At 46.2% G+C, this 10,357-nt stretch overlaps 1 non-coding gene across 1 annotated transcript; it reads left to right on the top strand.

Moving 5' to 3' along the window:
- The first annotated feature begins 1,217 nt into the window (after positions 1–1,217).
- On the top strand, positions 1,218–1,290 carry trnat-cgu (transfer RNA threonine (anticodon CGU)). The gene has a single exon. It is a non-coding gene; the product is annotated as a tRNA-Thr (tRNA).
- Positions 1,291–10,357: the final 9,067 nt, after the last annotated feature.

The following is a 10,357-nucleotide window of genomic DNA, read 5'->3' on the forward strand; positions in this document are numbered from 1 at the left end:
GCACTAGAAATTATCTGATTCAGGGCTTCTGCGGTTCCTGCTAATTACACGCAAGTGGGAGACTCCCTCTCTGAAGAGTCCCGTCACCCCGCAAGAGAGAAGACCAGTCAATCAGATGTACTCTAAAAAACCAACTGGAAAAAATCGCAGTGTAAAAACGATTTTGGCACGCCTGTAGCGCTTTCACAAAACCTCCTAGGGTTACGAAAACACTTGCGTTGTGTATAAAGTACATTGTTAATGTTTTCTCAGCCTTCACTTTGTCGTTTTTATGACATTTTTTTGACCACGCACCCGAAACTTGTTGGAACGGGAGAAAATCCAGGACTTATTTCATGGAGAATTTCTGTTCTAACAGTGTGCCAGATTCAGAGAGCAGTGAAGCGCACTGAAAGTCACCTCCACTGTCATGAGAGCAGAATAAAGTCCGAGCAGTGAAGATCTTTCCACGACCGGTTCTTGTGAACCAGCCGACAGCCCGCCAGCTAAAACACCTCGCTATAACCTCACACTGAGTGAGGCGTGATCACGATACGCGCTTTGCTGTGCTACTATAGTCGTTTCATAAAAGCAGAAAATACGAGGAGAGCTGGACGTATGTTTTTGTAATCATGGAATAAGACAGGATTTGAGGCCGGGATCTCTCGCAACCAAACAGCAAGCTTAGACCAACGAGCCAGAGAGGTCGTGAGTGCTCTGATTTCAAGTGTGTTTTTCACGAGTGTGCGATCGCACAGAAGACTCGTGAGGGATTTAGTATGAACGGGACGGAGGTGATCACCACCACAAGAAGGGGGATTAGCTCAAATGGTAGAGCGCTCGCTTATCATGCGAAAGGTACTGTAGCGGGATCGATGCCCGCATCCTCCAGCTTTTGCGCTCTATGTACTAGACTAATTACAACTCCTGTCTCACTTGCAACATTGTGAAGACTTTGCGTCGAGTGCTGTAAGGAGGCGATGACCTCTCGCTGACACGTTTTCAATTTATAAAACTGTAATTTAACCCTTCCACAGGAAACCTGTTAAAACAGGAGAAAGTCTGCGATTTATTTTATAGATTATTTATTTTCTAACACACAGGTGTCAATCTTAATTAGACCCATGTCAGAATGTGTCAAAAGGCGGATTCAATATCCATGAGGGAGCATCGCCAGATTAGGGAACAGACGCTTGAAATCCCTGAGTGGCTCGTTTTCAGGCTGGCTGTCATGTCTGGTCTCGTTGGCGCAGCAGGTAGCGCGTCAGTCTCGTAATCTGAAGGTTGTGAGTTTGATCCTCACACGGGGCAGGACTGTGGCCTGTTTTGCTCATCTGACACAGGCGGCTCCTGTTCGCTCATACACGCGTGTTCTTGACTACCTTATGGAGCTTTCCAAGGGAGAAAAAACAAGGGTTTCAGAAATCAAACAAAGCTTTATTCCCGTGTTTACAGTCTGGGTAACTGGAGACTGTGCTGTTCTGCTTCCTATGGTTAGATACGGGTTTTTCGCAGTAAACTCCAGTGAGCAGTATTTCTCGCGTTGTGAACGTCTGTATGTACACAGCGGTCCCCCGGTGTTCCAGATTGTGCGTAATTGCGCATCAATCAAAACCCCAAATGTCAGAAAAAACTATGAGCTCACTAATATGTTAATTTAGAGGTCGTGAACATTTTCTCACCGCCACGTTTTCAATTTATAAAACTGTAACTTAACCCTTCCACGGGAAACCTCTTAAAACGGGAGAAAGTCTGCGATGTATTTTATAGATGATTTATTTTCTAACACACAGGTGTCAATCTTAATTAAACCCACATCAGAATGTGTCCCTTTCAATCCATTATTATATAATACAGTTAGTGCCGAGCACACAGCGGGTGAGAGTACAGCAGAGCTTCGCTTCAACGGAACTCACAGGAGGGATCTGTCCGGTATCGCCGACTGTTCGCTCCATTACCAGATGACATATTTCAAGCCCAAATCACACTCGTATATGAGAAACTATATATATACAGTCTACAGCATATGAATATGTATATACTGTACATGACTGCGAGGAGTACAAAACGTGGGTGCAACTTAATAAAGAGCAAGCTGCTGAAATCGTTTATGAATTTTTGATTCAAGATTTTTTATTTGCCGTGTACAACGTGTATTGGAATGCTTACTCGTTCAGCTGTAGCCAGTAACAGTACAGAAAAAAAAATAGGCACAAATGACAAACAGACATGGACAATAAAATGACAATAGACGTTTTAATACAGCCAAGACAGGACACAGTGCAGAACCTTACAGTGGAGGTGCGAATATGAGCTGTTTAAGATGCGGGCTGCTTGGGGGTAGAAACTGTTTTTGAATCTATTCAAAATCCATCTACCAGACCCCAGGGGTGAAAACAGATCATGGCCCGGGTGAATTGGGTCCTGAAGTATAGCTCAAGCCCAGTTGTGGCAGCGGTTGAGATATATCTGGTCGATGGAGGGTGGCTCAGTCCCAGTGATTTTCTGGGCAGACCTCACAACCCTCTGTATGGCTGTCCTGTCCTGTGGCTCCACCATACCACACCGCAACACCACCAGGCAGGACACTCTCAATCGGATTACGGTAACAATTGGTGAGTGTTGTCTTGCTCACCCCCCCACTTCCTTAACTGTCTCAGGAAGTGAAGGCGCTGGTGGGCTTTAGTGAGGATGGCAGCAGTGTTCTCTGGCCAGCTCAGCCTCTCAGTGATCTGGAGGCAGAGGAACCTGAAGGTGCAGTTTCGACAGTTTCGACTGGAGCCCTGTGAATGATGATGGGTGTGTGACGTCCTCTGTGCCTCCTGAAGTCCACTATAATCTCTTATGTTTTGGTGATGTTAAGTCTGAGGTTGTTGTTGTGGCACCACTCCATCACGTTTCATCACTGTTGCTGATAAGACCGATGACTGTGGTGTCATCACCAGACTTGGTGATGCGGTTGCTGTTAAATCTGGCCACACAGTCGTGTGTAAATAGAGAATACAGCCGTGAGTTCAGGCAGCAGCCCTGGGGGGCCCCTGTGTTGAGGATCAGAGGGGATGAGGTTTTGTTTCCAGTCCTCACCACTTGGGGTCTGCCTGTCAGGAAGTCCAGGACCCGGTTGCAGATGGAGTTGCTGAGGCCCAGACCCCTGAGCTTGACCACCTGTCTGCCTGGCACAGTCGTGTTGAAGCCTGAGCTGAAGTCAATAAATAACATCCTGGCACAAGTGAATCATCGCCCCTTTCGAAAAAAAATGAAAACAATCTGAGCACTGTGTGGCTCGTTGGTGTAGGGGTATGATTCTTGCTTAGCGTGGGAGAAGTTCCAAGTTTAAATCCTGACCAAGTCCATTCTTGTTATGTGATAATAGGAAGACATATCAAACTCACTTCTTATCCTCTGTGTATCTGAAACGAGTAGACTAGAGGAGTAGGGAACTTTATTGCCACATGTACATGTACATTGGAATTCTTATTCTCACTGATCTCCCTGGACAACAACAGACACCACCACACAATGGAGACAGTACAGGAGCAAGTCAGACTGTGGAGATTTTCCACAGACCTGAGATGGACCAGCGTCTAATTCAGGGCGGGGGAGGGACACACCCCGTGAAGAAAACATCTGCAGCTGAGTTTTCCTACCTTTTGTTTTCTTATTGAATCTGCTGGTGATTATAAATTGTAACGCATATAGCCACCGGTGAGTGTGTAAGAGCCGGCTTACCAGAGTGGTGACGTAACCGCCCGAACCCTGTAATAGCAGGACCACAGCCGCTAGGCTGAGAGGAGATCTCTCTTTAGTTCAACAGGCTGGGTCCCTGTTGAGTGACACTAGAGACCTGGGTTCGAGTCCCTGACAGTTGGGGGCTGACCTGATGTGGCAGCAGGCGAGGGCGCCCACGTGAACCCCAGAGCGTTGCATTGGTGTCAGACGTGGGATGGGATAGCCCTTCGCTGAGGACAGGGAGTTAGCCGGGGAGAGTGTAATGCATACGGCCACCAGTGAGTGTGTAAGAGCTGGTTTACCAGAGTGGTGATGTCACTGCCCTTCCCTGTAATAGCAGGGCCACAGCCGCTAGGCTGAGAGGAGGTCTCCCTTTAGCTCAACAGGCTAGGTCCCTATTGAGTGATGCCAGAAACTTGGGTTCAAGTCCTTGATGGTTGGGGGCTGACCTGAGGCAGGCAGTAGGTGAGGGTGCCCATGTGAACCCTGGAGTGTTACAAAATACTGTGTTTAGGGGGGCTCCTTCCTGCACAGACTGCTGAATGTTGAACATTTCATGAACGGGGATCATACTCTTGTAATTACTCATCCGTAAGAAGAGAAGTCATGTCATTGGAAACGTGTCTAAGTAATAACTTCATTTTTTTTTAAACTGAAGTGAGGTAGTTAAAAAGTTACCAGTCTCCCCATCAGGGAATCAAACCCCAGTCTCACACATGACAGGCAGGGACACTCACCACTATACTAACAAGGAGCACATGCCTGTTGAACAAATTAAAGTCTCAAAACGCGATGTCCTCTCACTGCCACATTTTCTACATAGAATTGTAACCAAACCCTTCCACGGGATAGGTTACGGGAAATTTGTTGGAACGGGAGAAAATCCAGGACTTATTTCATGGAGAATTTCTGTTCTAACAGTGTGCCAGATTCAGAGAGCAGTGAAGCGCACTGAAAGTCACCTCCACTGTCATGAGAGCAGAATAAAGTCCGAGCGGTGAAGATCTTTTCACGGTCGGTTCTTGTAAACCAGCAGACAGCCCGCCAGCTAAAACACCTCGCTATAACCTCACACTGAGCGAGGCGTGATCACGATACGCGCTCTGCTGTGCTACTATAGTCGTTTCATAAAAGCAGAAAATATGAGGAGAGCTGGACGTATGTTCTTGTAATCATGGAATAAAACAGGGCTTGTCCACAATTTGAAGGCGGGACCTCTCGCAACCAAACAGCAAACCTAGACCAACGAGCCAGAGAGGTCATGAGTGTCCTGATTTCAAGTGTGTTTTTTACGTGTGTGCGATCGCACAGAAGACTCGTGAGGGATTTAGTGTGAACGGGACGGAGCTGATCTACGGTCTAGTCAGGGGGATTAGCTCAAATGGTAGAGCGCTTGCTTAGCATGCGAGAGGTAGTGGGATCCATGCCTGCATCCTTCAGCTTTTGCCTCTATGTACTAGAGAGGACAGACACTCTTGGGGTGGAATAATGAAAGTGGGAGAGACTTTCCCCCGTCACCCACAACACGTTCCACACTAGACTGCTTAGTTATAACTCCCGCTTGCTTTTTACTCCATTTCTGAACGTTGTTTGCCTGATGTACGTTTCAAGGTTTTGTGGTCATCAGTTTAATGCGCTTTATATGACTTCACGTGGTGTTCTGGTCTCTTGCCCAGTGAGTTACGAAGATGAGATCTTCCCTTTTCTTCAGCCCTGCGTTTTAATCTTTTGGGGGAATATGGTCTGAGTTACAACAGTCACACAGAAATAATGTTCATATATATAATGTTCATTTCGACATGAGCTGGCAAACAGCCATCATCCTGACTTGTTAGCGCAGCAGGTAGCATGTCAGTCTCATAATCTGAAGGTTGTGAGTTCAATCCTCACATGGGGCAGGGATCAATGCTGTTTTGGGCTCTTCACAGATGGGGCGTGAGACGTTCACTCATGCACACGCGTGTTCTTCACTTCCACGCCAAATACGAGATGTTTAGTCCACGATAAACACGGTTCGATCCCTTGCTATGATGCTCGGTGTCCACTCGCACGTTTTTAAAATAATGATGCATGAGAGCAGCAGATAAACTCCAAGTGGTGAAGGTGTCTCCACCACCGGATCTTGTAAACCAGCAATCAGCCCGTCAGCTGCAGGACCTGGCTATAACCTCACGACACTCGCTCTGCTGTGCTACCGAGGAGGGCTGGATATGTCTTCCTACAATAATAGAAAAAAAGATGGTCTCTTCGCACACAGAGACCGGAGACAGACCAGAGACTCGCGCCTATCGCTTAGAGCAGTGGTTCTCAAACTATGGTACGCCGCCAGCTGGTACGCCATATATCCCCTGGATCTTTGTTGTGTGCACTGAAAAATTGGGATGGGTTTTCATATTTTCTATTTTAATACGTGTCGAATACGCAGCCCACGTACTACGATACAGAGCGTGCTCATACCTGAGTGGACACAGAGCTACAATGTGATTCTATACCATTGTATAGGAATGCGTGCTACAAACGAAAGTGACCAATTGTATCTAAAAAAACTTATCTCCAGCAAATAGGGAGGTAGGAGAATGTGTGTGATTTTGGAACAATGCCAATGTTATAAGCACAGGAAAGCATAGAAATGTGTGCTATGAACTCTGGCAATCGTGTGAGCACAGGAAAGCGTGATAGATAACAGAAAAATATTAAAGAACTGTTTCTAGGTTAATTTGAGAAAAATACACAGAGCGTCTCTGTGTTTCGCTCCCATGCGCATGAAATAAACACTTCTTTTAACTTCTGAGACGGACTCCTGAACCACAAAACAGGGAAAAACACAAGCCTGCGGATTGCTAAAGCAGGTAAGCTATTTTTGAAAAACCTTATTTACCGTTGACAAAAGAGCTGACATGCATTATGTGTGGAGAACAAGCTGCTAAACAGCTCGACCTGCTGCCCCCTCTGAAAGACACAGTCACTCAGAGAATTATTGATATGGCGGATGATATCAAAAGTACGCTGACAAAGCACGTTAAGATGAGCAGCTGCTTTTCACTGCAATTAGACAAGTCTGTAGATGCCTTTGATTTGGCCAATTTGCTCATTAACGTTAGATACGAGTTTGAGGGCACGTCCCATGAGGACTTTCTGTTCTGTAAGCCGCTACCAAAAGGAACTACAGGAGAGCATGTTTCAGCTTCTGAATGAATTTATCGAAGAGAATGGCATCGACTGGAAAAAATGCATCAGAGTTTGTACAGACGGTGCTAGAGCAATGACAAGCCGACACAGCGGTGTAGTTACATGAATTAGAGAGGTTGCTCTAGAAATGAATCGATGCACTGCAACATCCACCGCGAGACCTTTGCCGTCAAGAAGATGCCTGATGATTTAAAATCTTTTAGACTCTGTTGTGATTTGTATCAAGGCTCGAAAAATGAGTTCACATCTGCTTTGCTCAACTAAACAGGCTCAACCCTCTCACTGAAATGGTGCAATTTTATTTATTTGTTTATTTTTAATTGTTGTTGTTCCTGTTTTTGTTCTGTAAATTGCTTTGAGAAGCCACTTTTAAAGGCGTTATATCAAATAAAGTTTTTATTATTATAATATTTATTATATGTTTATGTGAGTGTGTGCGCGCACGCGTGCTCATATTGGTCAATTTCTGTGGTTCCTATGAGAAGATGACTTGTAGGTGGTACTTGGATGCTTTGGTTTGTTCAGGGGTGGTACTTGGTCCAAAATATTTGAGAACCACTGCCCTAGACCAGTGAGCTCGCGGAAGGGGAGGGGTCTTTAACTCGTCCCCTCAGACAGTCGTAAAGAAGTCCAGGAATGAGCTATTACTGTCGCTCTCACTGCTGTCAGCATGCCCATGTTGCCAAAGCAGGATACAACATGACAGAACAGCGATCATTTCAAGACAATGCTCCCCACTCCTTCAGCAGGAACTTCAGAGTCTGAAGTCACCTGATTCGCCGATAGTCAAAGCAGCGCAAAACACGAAGCGCCAACAGGCAGTAGGAGTTGATGTAAAGAGCATTGAACTGATGAGCACAAGAGCTCGACTCGTGCAGCAGGCAGAGAAGGTCCCGCCGTCGTCCTCACACTTGACAAGACCGCCCTGCAGACGACAGGCAGTGACGGTGCCGGTAAGAGGGGGAGAAGCGGCACACGGTGACTCCGAGGAGGAGGGCGCAGCAGAAACGTCTCCTGACAGGAAACAGAGCTCTGGCTCCACAGCGGACACGTGCTCCTCTTTAGTATAGGGCTGAGTATGCTAAGGAGGAGAAGGAGGGTGCAGCGCGGGAGGGAGCTCAGGTGGTTGAGCGTCCTCCTGCCTTCTCCAGGAGTGAGTTTAGAGCTCTGTGTGCTGACAGGTCTCCTGCAGCTGCGTTCACGCCTTGCAGAGAGAGCGCTTGTCAAGCGTTCAACAGCCGCGCCTCCTGCTCATCTTCTCTCCGCATGAAGCGCGGCTCCGGCGCTCTCTGCTCAAATCTCATCTCCGCAGATCGGGAGTCGGAGGGCAAAGCGAGCTGCAGACGTGTCGATGGCTGACGAGGGCTCGCTGCTGAGGAAGGGAGGCCACTTCAGCCAGAAGGACTTGTGTGAGGTGGGATCTCAAAGATGGACGCGCAACAGAAACAAAGAGAAAAAGTATTGGTGAGATCAAAAGGCGGATTCAATATCCAGCAGGGAGCATCGCTAGATTAGGGAACAGATGCTTGAAATCCCTGGCTCGTTTTCAGGCTGGCAGTCGTGTCTGGCCTCTTTAGTGCATTAGGTAGCGTGTCAGTGACATAATCAGAAGGTTGTGAGTTTGATCCTCACACCGGGCAGGACTTTTCTGCTCATCTGACATGGGTGGCTCTGTTTTGGAATACAACTGCAGCGTTGTGCATCGCGACAACCAGGCACCCCGGAGTTTCTGAAAAAAAAAATTTCAGCTAGGATCACAAAACCACTTTTCTTCAAATTAACATGGGCTAAAAATCCATCCCTGAAAATAAAAATTCTGTAAGTAGTGTGCAAATGCTGATCCTTACCCTACCTGGGGCGTCCACTGAGCCTTTCAACAAACTCTATTTGAACTTCTCTGGGCATGGGATTTTGACATATGACCCAAAGCAAAAGGAATCAGTGGGAAACAATCAAGACAACGGATAGAAGCACTTGCATCTGAATGACTTTCAATCATGCTTGGGTACTCGTGTGATCTGAGTGACTCAGTTTTGGAATACAACTGTCGCGTGGTGCACCGCGACCTCCAGGCACCCCGGAGTTTCTGAAAAAAACTTTTCAGCGATTTTCACGAAATCACTTTTCTTCAACTTGAATTGGGCTAAAAATCCATCCCTGAAAATAAAAATTCTCTGAGTGGTGTGTAAATGCTGATCCTTACCCTACCTGGGGTGTCCACTGAGCATTTCAACAAACTCTAGTTGTCTGGACATGGGATTTTGACATATTACCCAAACCAAAAGGAATGAGTGGGAGACAATCAAGACAACGGATAGAAGCACTTGCATTTGAATGAGTTTCAAACAAGCTTGGGTATTCGTGTGATCTGAGTGACTCAGTTTTGGAATATAACAGTCGCGTTGTGCACCGCGACATCCAGGCACCCCGGAGTTATTGAAAAAAAATTTCAGCGATTTTCACGAAACCACTTTTCTTCAATTTGAATTTGGCTAAAAATCCATCCCTGAAAATAAAAATTCTCTGAGTGGTGTGTAAATGCTGATCCTTACCCTACCTGCGGTGTCCACTGAGCATTTCCGCGAACTCTAGTTGAACTTCTCTGGGCATGAGATTTTGACATGTTACCCAATCCAAAAGGAATGAGTAGGAAACAATCAAGACAACGGATAGAAGCACTTGCATTTGAATGAGATTCAAGCATTCTTGGGTACTCGTGTGATCTGAGTGACTCAGTTTTGGAATACAACTGTCGCGTGGTGCACTGCGACATCCAGGCACCCCGAAGTTTCTGAAAAAAAATTTTCAGCGATTTTCACGAAACCACTTTTCTACAACTTGAATTGGGCTAAAAATCCATCCCTGAAAATAAAAATTCTCTAAGTAGTGTGTAAAGTCTGATCCTTACCCTACCTGGGGTGTCCATTGAGCATTTCCGCGAACTCTAGTTGAACTTCTCTGGGCATGGGATTTTGACATGTTACCCAAACCAAAAGGAATGAATGGGAAACAATCAAGACAACGAATAGAAGCACTTGCATTTGAATGAGTTTCAAGCATGCTTGGGTACTCGTGTGATCTGAGTGACTCAGTTTTGGAATACAACTGTCGCGTGGTGCACCGCGACATCCAGGCACCACGGAGTTTCTGAAAAAAAATTTTCGGCGATTTTCACGAAACCACTCTTCTTCAACTTGAATTGGGCTAAAAATCCATCCCTGATTATCAAAATTCTCTGAGTGGTGTGTAAATGCTGATCCTTACCCTACCTGGGGTGTCCACTGAGTATTTCAACGAACTCTAGTTGAAGTTCTCTGGGCATGGGATTTTGACATGTTACCCAAACCAAAAGGAATGAGTGTGAAACAATCAAGACAACGGATAGAAGGACTTGCATTTGAATGAGTTTCAAGCATGCTTGGGTACTCGTGTGATCTGAGTGACTCAGTTTTGGAATACA

This window comes from Atractosteus spatula, chromosome 5 (genome assembly GCF_055471065.1).
Source record: "Atractosteus spatula isolate fAtrSpa1 chromosome 5, fAtrSpa1.hap1, whole genome shotgun sequence".
In the NCBI taxonomy this organism is placed as follows: Eukaryota; Metazoa; Chordata; class Actinopteri; order Semionotiformes; family Lepisosteidae; genus Atractosteus; species Atractosteus spatula.